We start from the raw sequence: 16,823 nt of genomic DNA on the forward strand, positions 1-16,823 counted from the left end.
TAGAACCAGGAGACTTTTTTCTTTCACATAAACACAACATGACAGCTTACTTAACAGCATGAAATAATGACTACAACAAGAAAATATTTAATTTTCAGGAAAAACACATCAGAAGAAATTTGATTTTAGAGATGATCTCCCTTTGACAGACTTTCATTCCTTCTTAATATTTCATACTCTTTAAAAAATAAAAAATAAAATAGTGAATGTGTTCATCTAGGGTATCATCAGACTATTAGCATTTCAGTGTGGCTCATTCTTTGATGTGGGAAGCTTCCCTGTACATTCTGGAATGTTTAGCAGCACATTTGGCTTTTACTTACCAGATGCCAGTGGCAACCCCTCAGTTATGACAATTAGTAATGTCTGCCAACATTGCCATATGTCCCCTGGGGGGGCTGAAATCTTCCCCTGGTTGAGAACCACTCATTTAGGGCCACCATAGTTGACCTGCTTTTCCCCATGAGAGCTGAGATCATCTTCTTGCTTTCTTTTCTGTTTCTTCTGTCTCCATTATAATTTAACAATCTCATATCTCTACCTTTATGGGAATTAGCGAAAACATCTATTTGAAGGTATTACACAAGAACATTTCTTCCTCTTCCTACTGTGGACACACATCGGGACACTGAACCTAAGAGAGAATGGAGACTAGATTCCCACTGTCATTCACCCATTGGACAAGGCATAACTGTGTAGAGCAGTAACGGTCCAAACTTCCCTGGTGCTCTCTTTCTATTATTATGACATCACATTTGTAAATGAATTGTGTAGAACTTAGAAATCAATGTCTCCATACTGACAGCATAATAAAGGGGAGCTGTGTCTTTAGGCCAGTCTCCAAAAGTCAATTTACTTATAAAGCAGTTGAAATCTCTGAAAGCTGATCTCTTTAATTTTAAGACCTGATAACAGGAATCCAGGCAGTACGGTTTGAAATAAGTAGATGAAACAGTGGATTTTCCCTCCTCTGAGCCAATGTGATAAAACACACTAAAAATCAAATTGTCCTTGCTTTGATATCTATGCCATTTATTCAACTCCCTAAAATTAAATTTTATGGAAGTTCCCTCTAGTTACTCTATGCTTATTCTCCACGTATGAAAACATTTCTTCTCTTAGTTGATGCCATATTTGGAGAAATGTCAGCCAGTGAAGGGAATCACATATAGATTCTAAATCCCTATACAGATTAGTTAAATTTATTAATAAGTATGCTTGTTGACTGCATATGTTCACAGTCACATGTATTTAAAAAAAAAAAAAAAGATGTTTTTTAAACCCCAAATCCTTTCTCATTGTCTTTTTTTGAAAAGCGGAGTAACATTAAATGCCTATTTACTTGGAATTCAATATACCTAGCGTGATGGTGACCACAAAGGTGGTTAACACACGATTCATGTCTTTAGGAATGTTGAAAGTTAGAGAAAGATTGATAGAAATAACTATAGGAATAAAATAAGGTTGGTAGGAGAAGGTTCTTTATTATGATGTGCCCTGGGAATGATTGTAATACACATGAATAGTTATGCACATCTGTTTCACCTCCTATACATTCTAAGTGTGACTGGCCTAATTATGTGCTGTTCACCCACATATTTAGCTCCCATATACTAATTTTGCAAAAGCAGAATTAAGGTCAATTTAACCAAAGAGAAAATGAGGCAGCTAAGCCTTATATTCACTCGGTAACTCTTTCTAAAAATACAAAAAGTCCTCTTGGAGTTACACTGTGGTGAAGATGTTATGTTACCTCTGCCTTGAAAACTCTCAATTGAATAAGGAAAAAACCTTGGATTGGAGTTAGGTCTCCATCCCTGTAAGTCAGTACTACGTAAGTCAGTATTGCAGAAATTATAATTATGATTTTATTTTTTTATATTTAAAATGTTAGGAAATTTGCTGAACTCACCAAAACCTGGCACTTCTTTTAATATTAAGGAAATTAATTTGCTCTTATTTTCTTATAAGAAATTAGGATATATGGTTGAGATTGCCAGACTGTCTATTGTCTCCCTATAGTCACTAAGCCATTGCATGTATATATATATATATATATATATATATATATATATATATATATAATTTTTTTTTTTTTGGTTAAGCACATGGCACCTAAGAATACAGATTATATTTTCCATCCTCTCTTAAAGCTACGTATAGACATGTGAACATTTCTGGAAAAAGATTAGGTTTAAATAGTGTATATAACATGCAGCAGTGGTTGTTAATGAGAGGGTGTGGTGTCTCTCCTTAAACCTTTCTCTTCAGCTTGTGGGAAGTGATGGATGGAAGGCTACTGGTGGCCTAGAACTTCTAAACTCCTAGGGCCAGGTTAAGAGCAATGTCCTGGGAATGAGAACCTGAATTAGGACACCCTTGGAGCTTCATACCAGATTCGGACTAATTCTGTGCCACTTTTACTTGACAGAAAGATTCTCTTTACAACATTGCTTTTTGTGCTATTTCAAGTGGTGTGTAATCATAACACAGGCAATTTGGCTTGTTATGAAAAAAGGAAGAATCTTGGAAAGAGCCCTTTCAAATGCCAGGAATTTTCTTTGGGTTTATGCTATATTTCTTTCCCTAGAGTGGGAGAAGCACACAGGTCATGGAGCAGGCTCTTTTTTTTTTTTCCTAAGTTTATTTATTCTTTTGAGAGAGAGAGAGAGAGAGAGAGAGAGAGAGAACACGAGAGAGAGAGAGAGAGAGAACGAGTGAGCATGTGCAGGAGTGAGCAGGAGAGGGGGAAAAAAAAGAAAGGGAGAGAAAGAATCCCATGCAGGCTTCCTGCTGTCAGCACAGATCCCTATGTGGGGCTCCATCCCATGAATGGAACCATGAGATCATGACCTGAGGAAATCAAGAGTCTGAAGTGTAACCCACTGAGCCATGCAGGTGCCCCATGGAGCAAGCTTTTAATGCCCTGTGTATACCTTTCCTCATGACTCAGGTGATCGGTCTGAAAGTGCTAATATAACACTTGTGAACACAATAGTTTCACAAAGCCTAATATTAATAGTCAATGTTAACTGTCAAACTTTTGTTTCAGGCAAGACAGTTCTAGTGCCCTGAAATTCTTCAGCAGGGATAAAATAATACTCCTTGTAGGCATAAAGCAAATGAAAAGGCTTTGAGTAAGCTGACAAATAATGATAAGGAAAACACCTTAAGTTCACTGCGTCCTCCTTAAATTCTTGTCTCTGTACTAGCCAACACCAATGACATTCCTTACATCCCTCATGCTTTAGACCATTTACCCACATAGCAGCCACTTAGGAAGAGGAAATATTATAATACCCGGTAACCAAAAGGGAAATTGTGTTTCAGGGAAGGTGACTCACTTAGCTAGATTCATAACGGCAGCGAAGATGGAGAGCCAGAATTCAAGTTAGATCATCTGATTCAACACCCCATCTTACCTTGCTCCCTTCCGGGTCACTTCCCTTCACCTCCTTCTCTTTATTTCTCACTCTGCCCTCCCTGGATCTGACAGTTCAAAGCACCATTTCCAGCTGTTGATGGAGCAATTGTTTTTAGTTCTGGGGGCTTTTCAGAGGTCTCATCATGCCACATCAACACCTGCCACTGCGCCACACAGTGCTTTCACCAGAAGCAGCAAACGTGAGAAAAGTAACAGCAGAGAATTCCCCAGGCGGATGATGAATTGGCCTTCATGACTTTATAAATTCCAATTTTAAGTATATAATAGTCATATGGCACGACTGTATCGTAGGTCAAGAGACGGTCCCTGTGCCCAATTTATAATCACTTCATCTTTGAAAGGAATTAAGGTCATGTAGAAATGAGAAACACAAAGCATTTAGAACTGCAGATTATTTAAGATCCAGACTTCACTATACTTATACTCATCTGGATGACTGATTTATTTTGAATTACGCACTTCTTAAATTAGCCATTTAATAACACCAGCAGATCTTGTTCGTAAAATCATATCTTTAGAAGGGACATTAAATTACATTCTGTCTAATCAGGCCTGGAGATATGTTTAGAAATAATGTCACATATAGTCCAAGAATCTTCCTCAACACTAAAAATACTTCGTAGTATTGGCAATTACCAAACAGCCCATGTGACCCTATATGATGCATACAATTCAATTCTCCCTTTTTCTAATTTCTCTCTAGAAGCAATCACTACTAAAAATTACTACTTTTTAATCAATTAACATAATTAGTGAGGTAGTCTCTAATACCAGAAATCTCACTTTTTAGTGTGGGGAGACATATATTTCACGTGCTATGAAGAAACATAATACCATCATTATTCTGAAGAAAATAAAGAAATAAGGAGGTAGTGGGAGGGCTAGCTGAGGTTGATGCTTTTTAGATAATGTTGTCAAGACAATCTCACCTAGGGGAAAACATTTGGACAGAGACCTGTAAAAAGAGAAGCTAATCATATAGGAAAGAATAAATAAGCCAGAGTGAACAGAGAACATGAGGCCCTAGGGTAGAGACATCCTTAATATCTTCAAGAAAAAGTCCAGAGTGACTGGAGGAAGATATTCTGTGCAATGAGAGTATAAGACAGAAGGTAGGTTGTGGGCCATTGCAGACCTTTTAAAGACATTGGATTTGATATAGTACAATTTGGTATGTGAAGGGTTTTGCTGATATTGAACAAGGATATGATTATAATTAAATTTCAAAAACATCACCCTAGTTCTTGTGTGAAAAATAGACCATTTAGCAGAGAGAGTAGAGGTCAAAAGGCTAGGATGCTATTTCAAGGGTCCAAGGTAGAAATTAGAGTAACTTAAATGTAGTGGATTTCTGGGGCAATAGTAAGCAGCAGTAACAATCTGAATATATTTTCAAGAAAGAGCCCATGGAATTTATTGACAGATTAATGTGGGGGTTGAAAGAAACACAAGAGTTCATGATGACATCTTGTTTTCTGCCTTTAGTAACTGGAAGAATGGAATTTTCTCTATCAGAATTACCCCCACTTGCTGCTATAAATGTTTCTTAACATCATACTTTGATATTTTTCCAAATCTATATTGTTATAAATCTACTACATCTATTGAGATGGGAAAACCTTTGGGAAAAGGGGGTCAATCATGGGTGCAAGAAATGATTAAGTTTTAGATGTAATAGTTTTGACATCCCAGTGGAGATATCTAAGATGATTGGAGCATGACCTGTAACTTAGGGGGGGTTGTCAGAATCAGAGATAAATATCACTATGTATTTGGAAACAAAACATTTATAAGACTGGATTTCAAAGAAGATATATAAAGGAGACAGAGAATTAGCAGTGAGGTGGGAAAATAATATGCCGGGGTCCAAGCAAAAGCAAGTCAAAGATGAGGAATCAACACAAACCAAATGTCATGAACAGGTTCAAGAAGACAGTGAGAAAGAATGAACTGTTGGATTTCAGTGCTTTTAGCCAGAAGCTTCGTCAGATTCCTGGGAAAGAAAGCTTATTGGTGTTTGTTCAGAAAGGAATGGAAGAGGATATAGATAACAATGAAAAATGTTTTGCTATAAGGAAGAGTAGGAGGAAAATGGAATCGATAAAGCAGGATATGGAAACAAGGAAAAAGGGAAATGTCTATGTTTAGCATCTTGATATGTTGATGAGAATAATGTAGTAGCTAGGTAATGTTAAAAAGCAAGAGGGACCAATGTAGCAAGACCTTGGAATTAGAAAGGATTGTATTCAACCAATAAAACAAATGGCGGAGGGACCATAAATAGGAATGCATGTACGATGCTATATTTTGTGGTAAAAATGATCTGAAGAGAATCTACAAATCCTTAAGAGAAAATGATTCACCAGAAATATGTGTTTTATAAAGAAAAGAACAAATAGCCACTGGATAATACATGTGAAATTATTTTTTGAATTTTAAAGCATCCTAGCACTATGTTCATTATGAAATATAAGAATAGAAATTACTATATAAAGAGATAGGGAAATCCTTGAAAGAGGTGGGAGAAATATGTTTTTAAATTGCACAGCTAACTGGAACACATATCGGAAACAAAGGTTTGCAGTCTTGTTAACCTAAATTCAAAGTAATTTAAACGAGAACTGTAGCTCTCAAGTGAGCAAATGTTTGCTTTCAAATGGTCTATTGTTAAAGTTTGAAAAGCACAATTTCTTCAAACTGATTTTGAGTTTGCTACTCAATAGAGGAAAGCAATTAGGAAGCAGAGTATTAGCAACTATCACTCACAAAATATATATTTACTGTCAACCTTACAGAAGTGAAAAGTCCCGTTTCCACAGATAGTCCTAATTGGATTTCAACGGCTTCCTAAGTATTTCATTAAATCTTTGATACTCTTTTAACAAATTGTAGTGCCGTATTATTTTCTTAAGCTTTAAAAATCATCAAATCTAGCTTAGGGCATTAATTACCTAAAACCAAGAGTGTCTATTGGGACTTTGTCCCAGGGTCTCTCTTAGTATTAAGTTATTTCAAAGTACAATTTATGAAAAGTTTTTCAACACCATGGCCAATCAGAGCTTACATGATAGTTTTTGTTACCATTAAAATGAATTCCAAGTATTTTTAATGTTTTCTAGCCACTGAAAAATTCTCACCTGAATATTTATTAAAACTTTAATCTTTGGGGGCACCTGGGTGGCTCAGTCAGCTAAGTGACTGACTTGATTTTGGTTCAGGACATGATCTCAAGTTCCTATGATTGAGCCCCAGGTCTGGCTCTGCGCCGACAGAGTGGAGCCTGCTTGGGATTCTCTCTCCCTTCCCCACTCTTGCTCTCTCTCAATAAATAAATAAACTAGGCGTGCCTGGGTGGCTCAGTTGGTTAAGTGGCCGACTTCGACTCAGGTCACGATCTCGCGGTCCGTGAGTTTGAGCCCCACATCAGGCTCTGTGCTGACAGCTCGGAGCCTGGAGCCTGTTTCAGATTCTGTGTCTCCTTCTCTCTGGCCCTCCCCCCATTCATGCTCTGTCTCTGTCTCAAAAATAAATAAACGTTTAAAAAAAAATAAAAATAAATAAACTTAAAAAAAATTGAGCTTTTTCTTAAAAAGATTAATTTCTGAAATTAGTGGATGTGAGAAAAATAAACAATAGGGTATAAGTCTATATTCTTTTTAGCATTATGAATTGTGCTACATTTTAAGTACATCAGTTGCCAAAGGAGAAACAAGTCAAGTGAATTAATACTTGGTGTTGGGGGCGCCTGGGTGGCGCAGTCGGTTAAGCGTCCGACTTCAGCCAGGTCACGATCTCGCGGTCCGTGAGTTCGAGCCCCGCGTCGGGCTCTGGGCTGATGGCTCAGAGCCTGGAGCCTGTTTCCGATTCTGTGTCTCCCTCTCTCTGCCCCTCCCCCGTTCATGCTCTGTCTGTCTCTCTCTGTCCCAAAAATAAATAAAAAACGTTGAAAAAAAAAATTAAAAAAAAAAAAAAAATACTTGGTGTTGTACTCAAAGTGCTTGCACATGATTTTGTGTATCATAAAACCAGGTTGAGGAATGCAGCCTCATAAATGCATAGGTTTTGAAAAAAAAATTGGTGTGATAATAGTCGCTACCCTCTTTAAGTAATAATGTTGAATATAAATATTGAGTTCATACTATGAGATCATTTATAATATTTATTACATTGGATTTCAGTATAAGCTAAAAGCATAGGTATTATTACATCCATTTTTCTGATGTGGGCCTGGGGGTCTCAGAGTTTAAGAAAACGGGCAAGAAGTAACAGCAGTAATTCAATGACTAAGCAAGATTTTGAATTTCAGTTGGCTCTTTATTCTACAAATATTCCCCTGGTTACTAATAGGTGATTAGTTGATAAGGAATATCCAGAAGGCACACATTTCTGGTCCGCAGTGTCGCTCTGATCTATAGAAGTTAAGTAAATCTTCTGATTTAGTATCAAAATACTTAGCAACTTCTTCTACATGAATGTTGACATGCTTGTACTTTTCAGTAACACAACTGAAAAGTTTTGTTGTTGTTTTGTTTTTAACAGTTGTATATTATTTGTTTTCTTTTTCACCAGCTCCCTTTAAATACAACAGGGATATGAGTAGGATAAAAATTCAAAGCAGAATTGATTTGCAAATAAAATATACCCTACAATGTCTGCATTTTTCAATGCAAACTATTTATATTGGTATAAAGAGAATATAAATCAGTTTATTTGCTAAAAAAGTGTGATGTACTCAAGGAATCTTTTCATATAATATTTCTTCTATCATTGTAGCTGTACTGTAAGCTGATAGGAAATATACGTAGGAATGATTAAGTGGCAATTTTACAAGGCAAAAACACTGATAATGTAAAATAAAATCATAGATGTATAAGTAAAAGTCAGTCACGAAATACAATGGAGTGGGGAGTTCTCAAAGAGTATGCTAGAACTTAGGGTATCAGAGCTATCACGGCTGTAAAAGTTGACCTAGAGTTTCATGAAGACAGTAAAGTCATAAGATCTACAAGAACCACCAAAAAGCCTTACAAAAAATTAATGATTTGGGGGTGCCTGGGTGGTTCAGTTGGTTAAGTGACTGTCTTTGGCTCAGGTCATGTTCTCACGGTTTGTGAGTTCGAGCTCTGTGTTGGGCTCTGAGTTGACAGCTCAGAGCCTGGAGCCTGCTTCAGATTCTGTGTCTCCCTCTCTCTCTCTGCCACTCCCACTCACACTCTGTCTCTGTCTCTCAAAACTGAATAAATGTTAAAAAATAAATAAATAAATAAATAAATAAATAAATAAATATCTCAAATACAAGAAATGCTAAAATATAACAAACTTTAGAATACATTGTGAAACCAATACACAAACAAACAAACCACATATTGTATGTTGCCCGGAGAGGAATCTCCTTTGAACAGCCCCTGTCTACAATGGCTCCATGGTAATATTTGTGTATTTGTGTAGTTGTACTACACATCTTGGTCGATTTTTACTACACACCTAAAGCCACGCGTGAAACTTAATTCAGTAAAGATTGGAAATGTTACTAACGTTTTCATTCTTATTGGAAGCCTTTTGGTTTGCAAGTCTACTAAAAGCTGGGAAGAGATCAGAACTGGACACAAAGTCAGGAGCACAGACATACTCAACTTACACGAGGTCAAGAGAAGAGATACTGTTAAAACATTAGAAATAAGAAAAACAAATTTAACTACATAAAGTTGAAAATATAACTAAGAGAAAATAGTGACAATGATTAAAACCATGGAAGGGAAGAAAAATGAGTGTGGAATAGGAGTGGAGTCTTCCGTCAAGATAAGAAGTGAATAAATAATAAAGTTGATTCATGAAAAAATAGTGGTACATAGCCTCTTATTTATGGACTTGAGTGTAACCCACCTTTAAGATAGAGAAAATATTAGAAGTTGGCCTCTGGGTGAATTGAAGCTTGGGGATTTTTTTCCTTATATGGCTTTCTATTGCTCTTTTCTTTAATATTTATTATTTTTTATTTTTTAAGTGCTAAATGGTGATCCTGTTGTACAGTTTTCTTTGGTTTCATCATGCTGTGACTCTTAGGGCCCTTGCAACTTGAAAAACATGGATGTACAACAAAAATTCAGAGTATTAGTGATAGTTTCTCCTAACTATATACATGCTCTGAATTTCTGAACAGATCAGTATAATCATGTGTTAGGTGAGGATAAGAACTCAGTGGTTTACAAATGTTTTAATTCACATTTTTATTTCTGAAATGTAAATGGGGACATTTAGTGCTTTATATACATCATTAAGTACACATTTATATACTTTTATGAGCTAAATATCTTATAATCCAAAATATTGCTTCTTTCGGACAGGTTTTTTTTTTTTTTTTGGACAGATATATTAAGATACTGCATGATGCTTCAGATTACATTTTTGTCTTAAGGTCAGTAAGAAGGTTAATGCTTAGCCATAGTCAGTTCAAGTAGAGTATGGGTGAAATGCCAGTTAAGCAGAATAATGACAGTCCCTTACCAACCAAAATAACACAAAATAATTACAGATTCTAACCAAGGCAGTCTTATTTTTAACCTATGACTGTCAGGACGTAGTCTGGCATTTAGTTCTTTGGAAACCATGCCTTAATTTTCCTTTTTTGGTTGAAGTATCATGGGCAATGCGTTCATTCCCTATAGTCACCTATATTTTATGAAAGGAGCTTAAGTCAGAAAAAGGCAACAGAGTTTTGTAATAAAAATGCACTTTGACTTTACCACACTTGCTTATGATCTAGGAAAAGCCAAAGACATGATCAAAATACATTACATATATTTTCTTAATTGTGGCAAGTGTGATTACGATTGGAAGCAAGAGAAAGGTTTTTTTTCTCATATAATAGGGAATACAATTCTTTTCCTACTTTGTGGCTTATGCCCAAGGCACGATTTAGTCTTTTAATAATAAAGGTTGTATGGAATGCTAAAAATTACAAATCTGAAATCCATTCTTACTAATTTTTCTCCAATAATGTTAAATAGCCCACTGTTATGAAGATATGTTTCAATGTAATTGTGATGAGAGTAAATTCAGTTTATGCGATATTTCTTCTATAAAATTTCTAGCATTAGGGGCGCCTGGGTGGCTCAGTCGGTTAAGCTCTGACTTCGGCTCAGGTCATAATCTCACAGTTTGTGAGTTCGAGCCCCGCATCAGGCTCTGTGCTGACAGCTCAGAGCCTGGAGCCTGCTTCCGATTCTGTGTCTCCTTCTCTCGCTTCCCCTCCCCCACTTGGGCTCTGTCTCTATGAAAAATAAATGTAAAAAAAATTAACAAAAAAAAATAAAAATACTCTAGCATTGTAATGTTTCTATATAATTATATATTTCTTAAGTTATGATTTTTGTACATTAACACAAAGGTAATATTTTTCACAAGTTTGTGGCTCAACTGATTGTTGAGCTCTACAAGGGATCCAAATATTTACAGACCAGTTATGGGGAGATTAGGAATGAAAAATGATGAGATATGCAGATAGAGGCATATTCAAAAACACATGGAGGGGTTCCTGGGTGGCTCAGTTGGTTAAGCTTCTGACTCTTGGTTTTAATTTTTTTTAATGTTTTTATTTTGAGAGCAAGAGTGCACACGAGCAGGGGAGGGGCAGAGAGAGAGGGAGCGAGAGAGTCCAAAGCAGGCTCCACTCTGTCAGCACAGAGCCCCACGTGGGGCTTGATCTCATGAACCGCGAGATCATGACCTGAGCCGAAGTCAAGAGTCGGTTGCTTAACCGACTGAGCCACCCAGGCGCCCCCTGACTCTTGGTTTTAGCTCAGATCGTGATCTCATGGTCCGTGGGTTCGAGCCCCACATGGGGCTCGGTGTTGCCAGTGCAGAGTCTGCTTGGGAGTTCTCTCTCCGTCTCTCTCTGGCCCTTCCATGCTTGTTTTCTCTCTCTATCTCTCTCAAAATAAATAAACTAAAAAAAACAAAAAAAAAAAAAACAAAAAAAAAAAAAAACCCAAAAACTAAGAAAAAGAAAAAGAACACATGGAACTGAAAAATAATTAGGACTGTAGAAACAGATTCAGTGGTAATCAACAGATTTGGAAATAATTCCTTTATCCCAAGAATGGAAATTGTGGACACGATTGACATTTCTGGGAGGGAACCTATAAAGTGGGAAATATCACCTCAGTGCAAGTAAATGGGTTGGCAAGAGATTCTAAATATCGTTATTTGGGCTCATACAGGATGGTCTGAATCAGCTCTTACTCCCAGATTTTCAGTTAGACAAGACATTAACAATGGAAATGTTTCTTTCTAGTTTACAGATAAATATGAGTTCCACAGGTCAAGATGGATTAAATTTTGAAGGAATTTTCTCCAGAACACAATGGCCAATTCTGAGAAAGGTGGAAAGTCAGAGAAGCTAAATGGCTTGCATTTAGCCCATGTATAGTAGTGACAGAGTTCTACAGGATTACAAAATGAAGATGTAATTATCCGACTACAGAGACTTCAAAGATTCGCCTGGAATGCTAGAAAACTGGTATCTCAAGACTGTAGAACAAGATGAGACATGACATACTTATCATGAGGTAAATGATGTTATTGCTAAAATTCAGTTTTTTTAAACATACAGTGTTTTATTAGTTTTAGGTGTACAATATAGTAATTCAACAACTCCATACATCACCTGGTGCTTATCACAAGTGCACTCCTTAACCTCCATCACCTATTTAACCCATCCCTCACCCACTCCCCTCTGGTAATCATCAGTTTGCTCTCTATAATTTTTTTTGAAGTTTATTTTATTTTGAAGGAGAAAGAGTGAGAATACACAAGAGAGTGAGGGACAGGCAGAGAGAGAGATAGAGACAGAGAGAGAGAGAGACAGAGACAGAGAGAGAATCTCAAGCAGGTTCCATGTTGCCAGCACAAAACCCAATGCAAGGCTTGAACCCATGAACTATGAGATCTTGACCTGAACCAAAACCAAGAGTCCAATGCTTAACTGACTGAGACCCCCAGGCTAACCTGTACTCTATAATTAAGAGCCTGTTTCTTGTTGCTCTCTCCCTTTTTCTCCTTCCCTCATTTGTCTTCTCTTCTTAAATTCGACATGAGTGAAATCACATGGCATTTGTCTTTCTCTAAGTGACTTATTTTGCTTAGCATAGATTTTCTAGCTCCATCTATATCTTTGCAAACAACACAATTTCCTTCTTTTTTTATTGCCAGATTTAGATATAGAGATGGAGAAACAGATAGACAGATAGATATAAATAACTAGATCACAACTTCCTTCTCCATTCATCAATTGATGGATACAATGGACACTTGATTTTCTTCCATATCTTGACTATTGTAAATGCTGCCATAAACATAGGAGTGCATGTGACCCTTTGAATTAGTGCTTTTGTATTTTGGGGGTAAATACCAAGGAATGCAATTGCTGGATCATAGGGTAACTGTATTTTTAACTCTTTGGGGAACCTCCATACTGTTTTCTAAAGTGGCTGCACCATATTGCAGGTCTACCAAAAGTACAAGAGGGCTCCTTTTTCTCTACAGCCTTGCCAACACCTGTTGTTTCTTGTGTTGTTGATTTTAGCCATTCTGATAGGTGTGAAGTGATATCTTGTAGTTTTGATTTGCTTTTCCCTGATGATGATTATGAGCATCTTTTCAAGTATCTATTGGCTATTTGTATTTTCTTTGAAGAAGTTTCTATTCATGTTTTCTGCCCATTTTTAATTGGGTTGTTGTTTTTTTTTTTTTTGAGGAGTGTTGAGTTTTATAAGTTCTTTTAATATTTTGGACACTCGCCTTTTATTAGACATGTCATTTGCATATATATTCTCCCATTAAGTAGGATGTTTTCTAGTTGTGTTGATTGTTTTCTTCGTTGTGCAGGAGCTTCTGATTTTGATGTAATCCCAATAGTTTATTTTTGCTTTTGTTTCCCTTGCCTCCACAGACATATCTGGAAAGAAGTTGCTAAGGCCAATGTCAAAGAGGTTACTGCCTGTATTCTCTTCTAGAATTTTTTATGGTTTCAGCTCTCACATTTAGGTTTTTAATTCATTTTGAATTTATTTCTATTTGTGGTATAATAAAGTGGTCCAGTTTCATTCTTTTGCATGTAGCTGCCCAGCTTTCCCGACACCATTTGTTGATGAGACTGTCTTTTTCCCACTGGATATTCTCTCCTGCTTTGTCAAGGACTAATAGACCATATAGTTGTGGGTTCATTTCTGGGTTTTCTGTCTGTTCTATTGATCTATGTGTCTATTTGTGTACCAGTATAATATTTTGATTACTACAGCTTTGTAATATAACTTGAAATCTCGAACTGTGACGCCTTCAGCTTTGCTTTTCTTTTTCAAGATTGCTTTGGCTATTTGAGGTCTTCTGTGGTTCCATACAAATTTTAGGATTTTTCTAGTTCTGTGAAAAATGCTGTTGATATTTTTATGGGGATTGCATTTAATGTGTAAATTGCTCTGTGTAGTATAGATATTTTAACAAGATTTGTCCTTCTGATACATGAGCATAGAATGTTATTCCATTTTTTTTTTGTCATCTTCAAATTCTTTCATCAGTGTTTTATAGTTTTCAGAATATACGTTTTCCACCTCTTTGGTTAGGCTTATTTTTAGGTATCTTACTATTTTTTTTTTCAATATATGAAGTTTATTGTCAAATTGGTTTCCATACAACACCCAGTGCTCATCCCAAAAGGTGCCCTCCTCAATACCCATCACCCACCCTCCCCTCCCTCCCACCCCCCATCAGTATCTTACTATTATTGGATGAATTGTGAATGGAATGGATTCCTTAATTTCTATTCCTCCACTTTATTATCAGTATATAGAAATGCAACAGATTTCTATAAACTGATTTTGTATCCTGCAACTTGACTGAATTTGTTTATCAGTTCTAGCAGTTTTTTGGTGGAGTTTTTCAGGTTTTCTATATAGAGTATCATGTCATCTACAAAGAGTGAAAGTTTTCATCTTCCTTGACAATATGGATGCTTTTTATTTTTTGTTGTCTGATGTCTATAACAAGGGCTTCCAATACTATGGTGAATAAAAGTGCTGAGAGTAGATACCCTTGTTTTGTTCCTCACCTTACGGGGAAAACCTTCAGTTTTTCCCCACTGAGTATGACGGTTGCTGTGGGTTTTTCTTGCATGGCCCTTATTATGCTGAAGTATGTTCCTTCTAAACCTACTTTGTTGAGAGCTTTTATCATGAATGGATGTTGCACTTTGTCAAATGCTTTTTATGAGTCTTTTGAAATGATCATGCAATTTTTATTCTTTTTTTTAATTTTTTTTAACGTTTATTTATTTTTGAGAGAGAGAGACAGCATGAACGGGGGAGGGGCAGAGAGAGAAGGAGACACAGAATCGGAAGCATGCTCCAGGCTCTGAGCCATAAGCCCAGAGCCCGATGCTGGGCTCGAACTCACGGACCGTGAGATCGTGACCTGAGCTGAAGTCGGACGCTTAACCGACTGAGCCACCCAGGCGCCCCTACTTTCTTTATTGATGTGATGTATCATACGTAGACTGATTTGCCAAGATTCATTCTTCCTCCCCAAAGGCAGCCCACACGCTATGGTTGATCATGAACAGAGGAAGATACAAGCTTAAACACTTGCTTTAAGATGGAATAATGTTCAAGAGTCATTCCAACTTCAAAGCTTATGGAAAACCCTATGGTATGCCTATGTTGCCATTCACGTCCTTTCTTTGCATAATCTTTGTTCCTTCCCCCCCCATGGATGTTGACACAGAGAGACACCTACATAAACATTCTGCAGATGATTTTCTGCACTAAAGGCTATTCCCCAGAGAACTGAATCTAAGATATATATTATATAATTTGCATTTAATATGTTATTGTTTATTGTGTATCATTCTCTCCTAAATATCTTCTCCCTAAAGATGGGATATTTCATCCCCAAATATCAGACATATGGTAGATATCAATAAATGGCCGTAACATAAGAGAGCTCTCACTCAGGTATATTCATAGGTTGGCTTGTTCATCATCTGTCATGACCTATCTCTGCCCATGTACATCCTCTATGACACAGCATTGAGTACAATAACTAGATTGTCGTTACCTGATTGTCTCTAAATTTCTCAATTACTCCGACTCCTAGGAAAAAAAGTGTATTAATTTTTAGCTTTTTCATATTTTATCATTGAATGAATTAAATGCTTGAGTCATTTACTCAGCTGAATGCAATCACCTGTGGCCATCTGAAACACAGTCAGGTGGTACAGACCTGACTGTGTAAGTCTGTGCCCTGATGTCAGAACCCAGGAAAAGATAGGGTCTCTGTGAAGGGTTTGCAGGTATAGCAGCCTGAGCAATGGCTATGTAGGATAATATCTTGGTCTCAGACGACCCCGAAATGCAACTCCTTTATGTATACTTCTGTGAACGACCAGTAGCATAAGAAAATCTGTTTTATTGTTCCCTTTAATCTAATAAATCATGGTTTTATTTTATATAACCAACTATTATAAAATGTATAAGGAAATTGTGTTAAGCACATGCAACACCCATTTCTGACTTATTATCAATGGGAAATATAAAATCCCTTTTGATAATGTTCAAGGCTATTGGCACATAAACTCAAGCCCAAGATACTCCTCACTTGTGAAATATCCTCATGTTCAGGTTTGGCAGCCATACAAACTAAGGTCTAAATTCTCAAATCCAGATGCCAAAACACCTATTCTTTTAGTTGGGTTCCATGATGGGTGGGGGAGAAGGAAGAAAGAGAGACAGATTGAGAGGTGGAAAGGGAGAGAGAGATCAGTTTACGATTATAAATCATAGAGAGCCCGTCTAGAAAGGATTTTTGTCAACAGGCAAGTGAGATACATTGTGTGAAGATGCTTGGAAACAGCAGGAAACCATATGTTATATTTTACTTCCTCTAACTATTGGTACTCTGCACCCTTGCTAAGAGAATCAGGCTAGGTGTGCAGTTATAAAATAAGTAAATATACTAGCCCAACCATTGGCTTTCAGGAAAGCTAGCTTTATTTCAGCTATTGGTGTTTCAGAAATATAGCCTCAAGACTGGAAGAAATGAATAAAGTGGACTTGGAGAACTTTGTGGAGTCATCCCACACTGAGTTGACATACAGGTTCTGTTTTGAAGGAATCTGGCAGTATTAGAGTCAACATTTAGACTTTCATTTTTATCACCTGACCTAAAATAGAAGGTCCTTTGTAATAGTGACAGGAATGCATAAGCACCTGTTTATAAGATCATTCTAAGCAATAGCCACTGCTGTCTGGGGAAGAAAGGAATTGGCTGTTTGCCAACATTAAATGGGCCTGGCACACTGAGGACTTCAGCTTATTACTAAATTCAG

General features: G+C 36.8%; 1 long non-coding RNA gene across 1 annotated transcript in view; it reads right to left on the reverse strand.

Moving 5' to 3' along the window:
• LOC144614637 (uncharacterized) overlaps positions 1-683 on the reverse strand; it is a 31,501-nt gene extending 30,818 nt beyond the window's left edge. Inside the window, exon 1 of the long non-coding RNA XR_013552532.2 lies at positions 324-683. This is a non-coding gene — a long non-coding RNA (uncharacterized LOC144614637). The remainder of the gene's footprint in view (positions 1-323) is intronic.
• Between the last annotated feature and the right edge of the window lie 16,140 nt (positions 684-16,823).

Source organism: Panthera onca, chromosome A1 (assembly GCF_046562875.1).
Source record: "Panthera onca isolate mPanOnc1 chromosome A1, mPanOnc1 haplotype 2, whole genome shotgun sequence".
Lineage (NCBI taxonomy): Eukaryota > Metazoa > Chordata > Mammalia > Carnivora > Felidae > Panthera > Panthera onca.